The following is an 8,139-nucleotide window of genomic DNA, read 5'->3' as shown; positions in this document are numbered from 1 at the left end:
TGAGTAGGGGGGGTGTCCCTGAGTTGTATATCTGTTGTTACATGTGCTTGAATAAAGAGTCTGATGTTTTTCACCCTACGTTATGGCTGGTGGCTGGGTGGGCTAAAGGGTCTTGGATCACGTGGTACTGGACAGAGGAAGCATTTACAGCAGACATAGTCCTGTTGAGGACGGAGGTACGAGATCACTCATGGCTGACGAAAGTCTGCACACCAGGAGCCCTTGAGTTGTCTGGTACGAGGAAGAGATGGCCATTCTGGGGAAGGATGCCACCACCAAAAGAAAGCTTGCAGCCATTGAAAAGGCACAAAAAAGACAAAAGGAATAGGAGACCGCAAAAAACTGAGCCACCACCCCTGTGTCTCTTCCTGTGGTACGGGAGACCCAAAGAATTTCGTGGTATGACCGCAAAGCTCGAACCCGCGAGTTTGCCGAGAGCCAGCAGGTCCTGATAGTCCCAAATCCCCAAAACAAATTACAATCTAAATGGGAGGGACCCTTTCGAATCATCAAGAAGTTAAATGAGACCAACTATGTTCTCGCACTGGATGATCGGGGGAAGCGGCAAAAGACTGTGCATGTCAATATGATCAAGGAATACCATGACAGAAACCTTCCCATCTTGGCAGTCTGCCCCTACCCTCTGAAGAAGACAAAGTCATGCTTGATCTCCTGGAGGAAGCGCCACTCGGCTAATTTACACCAGGTACCCTTGGGCCCCAAGCTCAGCTGGGAACAGTAGGTGTCCATGAAGACCGTTGTGCACCACCGCCATCCCATCTTTTCCTCTCGGCCCAGAAGGATGAGCCTCACCATTCATCATGTGAAAACCTTGCAAACCCGGCCCATCCAACAAGCCCCTTACCGAGTTCCAGAAGCCGTCCGGAACACCATAAAACAAGAACTGAACAAAATGTTGGACCTGGGAATTATCCGACCCTCCCAGAGCCCCTGGGCGCTTCTAACTATTATCGCAAATTTGTTCCCCATTTCAGCACAATTGCCAAGCCACTAATGGACCTGACCAAGAAGACTATGTCCAGGATGGTGACGTGGACCCCAGCCTGCCGGACCGCCTTTGACCAGCTGAAAGAGGCCCTCTCCCGAGACCCCATCCTGGCAGCTCCAAACTACAAGTGGAGTTTCATTGTACAGACGGATGCCTCCACATATGGGCTGGGGGCTGTCCTCAGCCAGATAAATGAGGAGGGGGAGGAGCACCCGGTGGTCTTCCTTAGCAGAAAGTTGCTGGACAGGGAGGTGGCCTATGCCCCCATTGATAAGGAGTGCCTGGCTATAGTAAAACTGAAACCCTATTTATACAGCAGGGAGTTCACCATTCTCATGGACCACAACCCCCTCATCTGGCTGCATCGAGTCTTAGGGGATAACGGCCGCCTGCTAAGGTGGAGTTTGATCTTACAACCGTACAACTTCTCTTTTCAGTACTGAAGGGGGAGCCGACACCAAAATGCAGATGGGCTCTCCTGTCAACAAGATTCCCAGTAAAGCCCAGCAACCCACAAGTGCCTCTAGGGTAGCCTGTTAAGGTTCCCCTTATGGCACTCGTAAAGTGGAGGGGTTGTCACGGGGACCCTACTCCCCCCGATTGCCCTACTGTTCCCCAGCACCAGCCCTACAAATGTTTGCGCCAGGTGTCACTAGGACGGGAGTCACTTTGGGTGTGGTTGTATTCAATTGCTCTGTTGTCTCGTACCTGGTGGTTGAGCCTGACATGTAGAAGGAAGGCCTCCCGTACAGCTCCAGCTCAAGGGCCGCTGGTAGTGGGACAGCTGGCGCTGGAGCACGGCGGGGTAAGAGTGCCTAGGATCAGTCCTGAAGTCTGTGTAGGTAGTTGCCAGGAACACACACAGACAGGAAGCCGGACTTGGCTGGTAGCAGGCAGGAGCGTAGTTGGTTCACAGGCAGGTCTTGGCAACAGACAGGCATATCAGTTACAAACGGTAGGCAGGAGCGTAGTCGGTTCACAGGCAGGTTTAGGCAGCAGACAGGCAGATCAGGTACAAACAGCAGGCAGGAGCGAAGTCGGGTCACAGGCAGGTTTAGGCAGCAGACAGGCAGATCAGGTACAAACAGCAGGCAAGAATGTAGTCGGGTCACAGGTAGGTTTGGCAACAGATAGGCAGATCAGGTACAACAGCAGGCAGAAGTGTAGTCAGGGAATAAGCCGTAACGGTATCAGGAATCAACACAGGTATCAGGATTTCAGGTAAATGCTATAGACCAAGCAGCAATTAGCCAGTACTGAAGCTGCATTTAAATAGTTCTGATGACAGGCACGCGCACTCGAACGTGCGACCACGTTCACGCATGCGCGTTCACTGATGCATCTGTGGCTGTTCTGTGTATTCCTTCTTCGCACCTGAGCACAGGTGTGTGCCTGAGAGTGGCAGCTGTACTCCGCAGATGACTTCCCTGACATTGCCCCCCCTTACGGGCAGCCTCCGGATGCCCAGTTGGTTCCTCTACAGGGGATGACTGCGGAAGAAGGCATGTACCAAGTCCATAGCATATACATTCTGCTCTGGTTCCCAGGAGTTTTCCTTCGGCCCATAACCTCTCCATTTAATTAGGTATTGCAGTTGACCCCTTCTCCTCCTGCAGTCTACAACTGCCTCTACCTCGAACTCCTCGTCCCCATTGACCATCACTGGTTCAGGTGGTCTAGACTCCCAAATAGGGAGGGAACGGATCAGGCACCGCGGGCTTTAACAATGACACATGGAACACTAGGTGTATGCTGAAAGATTCCGGTAAAGATAGTTCGTCGGAAACATCATGAATCTTTCTCTTCGCAGGAAACAGCCCTAGAAATTTAGGAGCTAGCTTCTTTGATGGACAGGCCAGTCTCAGATTGGTTGTAGCCAACAAGACCTGATCCCCTGGTTGCAGAATGAGTTCTCCTCTCCTCTTTCTATCAAAAGCTCTCTTATTATCTTTCTGTGCCTTGGTCATGGCCTCTTGCTACAGCTTGTTGTTGCGATTGAAGAAATCCACAGTGCTTTGGACAGCTGGTACCGAAGACACAGGGACAAGGTCGGGCAAAAAGGTGGGATGGAAGCCATAATTTGAAAAAAATGGAGATTGCTTGGTGGCTGCATGACAGGAATTGTTATAAGCGAACTCAGCTAGAGGTAAGAGTGATATCCAGTCATCCTGGACAAACAACGTGAAGCAACGGATGTACTGTTCCAACGTCTGATTAGTCCGTTCGGTTTGACCGTTAGACTGCGGATGGTATGCGGATGACATGGAAAGTTTGATCCTTAAGGCTTCACATAGTGCCCTTCAAAATATTGAGGTAAATTGGACTCCTCGGTCAGAGACAATGTCGATGGGTACCCCATGGAGTCTAACGATTTCCTTAATAAACACTCTAACAGTCTCTACAGCAGAGGGTATACCCTTCAAAGGTAAGAAATGGGCCATCTTAGTCAGCCGGTCAACTATGACAAAGATGGCTGTACAGTCCTCAGCGGGTGGTAGTTCAAATATAAAGTCCATGGAAATCATGGTCCACAACCTGTCGGGCACAGGCAGAGGTCTGAGCAAACCCCAAGCCTTGTTTCGGGTGCTCTTACTTCGGATGCAGGTAATGCATGTATCTATGTATTTCTTGCAGTCTTTTTCCAGATTAGGCCACCAGAATGTGCGTTGTACTAATTCTATTGTTTTGAGAATGCTGAAGTGACCTGCTAGGGGGTGGTCATGGCAGAATCCCAGAACTGGTATCTGGACTGCTTCTGGGACGAAGACTCGGTTCCCCTTCCAAAGAAGTCCTTCTCTTGCCTGTAACATATCCCTGATAGGATCAGAGGTAACTGCGGATGCCTGCTTCAGCTGTGACATAAGGTCGGACTGCAATAACAGAAAATTTCCTGCTGGTAGGATGGTATCAGATACTGGTAAGTCCTTTGGATCCTCGAACATGCGCAACAGCGCATCAGGCTTGACGTTTTTTGATCCAGGTCTATAGGTAATATGGAATAAGAACCTTGAAAAGAAAAGTGCCCATTGGGCCTGGCGGGGTTTCAGTCTCTTGGCAGTCCTTAAATATTCAAGGTTCTTGTGATTTGTAATGATCAATATTGGGTGAGCTGCTCCCTCTAGCAAGTACCTCCACTCCTCCAGAGCAGCCTTTATGGCGAGAAGCTCCCTATCTCCAACGTCATAATTTCTCTCTGCAGGAGCAAGTTTCCTAGAGAAGAACGCTACCGGATGGATTACATTTTTGGGACCTTGACGCTGGGACAGAACTCCCCTGACTGCACTTTCGGAAGCGTCTATCTCTAGGATATAAGGTAGTGCCGGATCTGGATGGCTTAGTACAGGGGCAGTTGTAAACAGTCCTTTAAGAGTCTCGAAGGCAGCCTGGGCTTCAGGAGACTAGCAGAAACGAACACCCAGTTTGGTGAGTTGGGTAATGGGTGTGATGATAGCTGAAAAGTTCTTAATGAATCTGCGATAAAAATTAGCAAACCCCACGAACCGCTGGATCCCTTTCTTATCAGTGGGTGCTGGCCAGGTCAGGATTGCTGACACTTTTTGAGGGTCCATTTCAATCCCTCCGGTGGAGATGATCAAGCCCAAGAACTGAATACTTTGCTGCTCAAATTCGCATTTCTCAGGTTTGGCATAAAGTCCATGTAAACGGAGACAGCAGAGAACATTCTTGACATGTTCCTGATGATCTGCAAGGGAGGTGGAGAACACAAGAATGTCTTCTAAGTAAACAATGACGAAAATGTCCAAATAATCTTTGAAAACGTAGTTGAAGTGTTGAAATGTAGCTTGGCGCGTTACATAGGCCGAAAGGTGTGACGAGATACTCGTAATGGCCAAAACGGGCACGGAAGGCAGTCTTCCATCCATATGTGGATGAAGTTGTAAGCTCCCCTCAGGTCTAATTTAGTAAAAATGGTAGCAGAACAAAGTCTTTGGAAGAGCTCTGGGACCAAGGGGAGAGGATAACGGTTCTTCACCGTAACCTTGTTTAGCTCACGGTAATCTACACATGGCTATAGTGAATAGTCCTTCTTCTCCACAAAGAAAATTCCCGCCCCGGCAGGTGAAGTAGAAGGGCGGATGAACCCTTTCTGGAGGCTTTCATCAATGTATTCCTTAAGAGCTGCTAATTCTTTTTCAGACAGTGGAAAGATCCAACCAAATGGAATGGCAGCCCCTGAAAGGAGCTCAGTGGGGCAGTCGTAGGCCCTGTGTGGAGGTAGGGTGTCTGCTCCCCGCTTGCTGAAAATGTCCAGGAACTCATGATAGGCCCCAGGCACCTTTTGGCAGAGTTCAGCATCAACGTCCATACATAATAGAGTGGCGGGTGCAACAGTGGGGTTGGACAGACAATGCTCCTGGCAGTAAGATGATTGGTACTTGATACTATCGGATCTCCAATCGACCACAGGATTATGGGCCTGTAGCCACGGTAGACCCAAAATGACAGGAAACAGAGGTGAAGAGATTTCATCTAGGCGCAAAAGTTCTTTATGACCGGTAGGGGTCACAGTCAGCAGTTGAGGGGTTTCCTGGGTCACCAGTCTGGAATTTACACAAGAGCCATCGGCCAAGAATACAGTAAGTCCCTGCTTTTTGGATTGAAGAGGAATACATTGTTGGGCTGCAAATGCCAGGTCGATAAAGCAACTGCACACCCCTGAGTCCACAATTGCGGTTGCTGACACGCTACTCCCTGGGAGCTGGAAGGTAACAGGAAGTGATAAGTGAGCAGAGGTTGCTGGCGGGACCGCCTGACTTACTGGAGAAGTGGAGAGGTATCCATGTTTCTTAGCAGGACAACTCCATACATAGTGACCTGCCCCACCAAAGTAGAGGCAGAGGTTGCCTTGATGGCGTTGTGACCGTTCCTCAGGGGAGCGTGACGGGCGAATCAGGCCTGGTCGAGTGGATGTTACAGTCTCGGGTGCGGAAGGAACCAACTTGACAGATGTGGGCCGGACAGGAACTGGAATCTTAGGCATCATCCATACAGGCTGGGATGGAACGGCTGAGCTCTCTCGCCTGCGTTCTCGCAGACTACGATCAATCTGAACTGATAATGTAATTAAGTCCTCCAGGGAACTTGGAGCACCCACACAAGCTAACCCGTCCTTCAAGTTTTCTGATAAACCCAGGCGGAATTGATGTTGCAGAGCTGCGTTATTCCAACCAGTGTCTGCACTCCAGCACCTGAAGTCCATAACATAGTCCTCGACCGCTCTGCTGCCTTGCCGGAGTGCATGGAGAGAGGACTCAGCAGTAGTGGCTAATTGATTGTCCTTGTATAACTTGGACATTGCCTGAAAGAAGGAGGACATAGTATTCAGTTGTACGTCCTTTTTTTCCAACAGACGATGAGCCCAGGTTTGGGGCTCACCTTGAAGCAAGGATATAATGAACCCCACCTTTGGGGTTCATTAAAAAAGCAGAAAAAGAAAAAGTCCATGGCTGGAGTGAGAAATAGAGCTGACAGGCATTGTGGAATGCTCTGAACTTAGTCCGATCTCCAGAAAATCTGTCAGGGCTAGGCACTCGTGGCTCAGGGGATGTCATTGCTGCAGCAGGAACGGCAGAAGAAGGCTGGACTTGCACATGCTCCTCGAGTCGCACGTATTTCTCCTGCAGGGATTTGACCACTTGACAAAGGCCTGCAAGACACTGGCAGACTTCATGTAGGGGAGAGGTACCTCCTGCAGGCTCAGTCATGGCTGCTTGGTACTGTCACATACCTGGTGGTTGAGCCTGACGTGTAGAGGAAGGCCTCCCATACAGCTCCGGCTCAAGGGCCGCTGGTAGTGGGACAGCTGGTGCTGGAGCACGGCGGGGTAAGAGTGCCTTGGATCAGTCCTGAAATCTGTGTAGGTAGTTGCCAGGAACACACACAGATGGGAAGCCGGACTTGCCTGGTAGCAGGCAGGAGTGTAGTTGGTTCACAGGCAGGTCTTGGTAACAGACAGGCAGATCAGGTACAAACAGTAGGCAGAGCGTAGTTGGGTCACAGGCAGGTTTAGGCAGCAGACAGGCAGATCAGGTACAAACAGTAGGCAGAGCGCAGTCGGGCCACAGGCGGGTTTAGGCATCAAACATGCAGAACAGGTACAAACAGCAGGCAGGAACGTAGTCGGGTCACAAGTAGGTTTGGCAACAGATAGGACAGATCAGCTACAACAGCAGGCAGAAGCGTAGTCAGGGAATAAGCCTGAACGGTATCAGGAATCAACACAGGTATCATGATTTCAGGTAAACGCTGTAGACCAAGCAGCAATTAGCCAGTACTGAAGCTGCATTTAAATAGGCTGTCTGGCACCAGTTCTGATGACAGGCGCGCACACGCGAACGCGAAGTAATTATTGGGCCGTTTTACTCTGGCTCATTCTGCCATTGTTCTTACATTTACCACTGTGACACATCTTTTTGTCTATTTAGATACATCTCATCCACATCCACCCCTGATGAGTGAGCAATGATCCTACGAAACGTGCGTCGGGTTTTCTGATGCGTGCATTTGTATATACTGCATTGTATAATGTTTGTATCAACTTTATTTATTCTCTTTATTATGTACAAATCCATTGGCTGAGCTATTATGCCATATAATCTATGTATGTACATTATTTTTAATAAACATTTATACTGCTACTAGTCTTGTTACTCAGTGGCTAACTGTGACTACCTCATTTAAAGTCCCAGGGGGACTCTCTTTTTTTTTTTATATTATGGGATATATGTCTATGTGGAAGGGGGAGGGGGGTTACTCCTCCAGCAGCCACTCCCTGCTGATAAGACTGTTTACTGATGAGTAGTTTGACTACACCTGACCTGTGTGCTATTGTTATTGGACAGTTTACCCCAACCTGAATTGTATATCTGTCGTTAAATGTGCTTGAATAAAGAGTCTGATTTTTTTCACCCTACACTGAGTTACGGCTAGTGACTGGGTGGGCTAAAGGGTCTTGGATCGTGTGGTACCGAACAGAGGAAGCATTTACGGCAGACATAGTCCTGTTGAGGATGGAGGTCCGTTACACTATATTTCCCTCCTAGGATTTGTTGGATTCATAATGGGATTTAAAGCTAAAAGGTGTGTTTTCTCATTGCCATAACTTCAGC

This window comes from Aquarana catesbeiana, linkage group LG02, assembly GCF_042186555.1.
Source record: "Aquarana catesbeiana isolate 2022-GZ linkage group LG02, ASM4218655v1, whole genome shotgun sequence".
In the NCBI taxonomy this organism is placed as follows: domain Eukaryota; kingdom Metazoa; phylum Chordata; class Amphibia; order Anura; family Ranidae; genus Aquarana; species Aquarana catesbeiana.
This window is presented reverse-complemented; position numbering follows the sequence as displayed.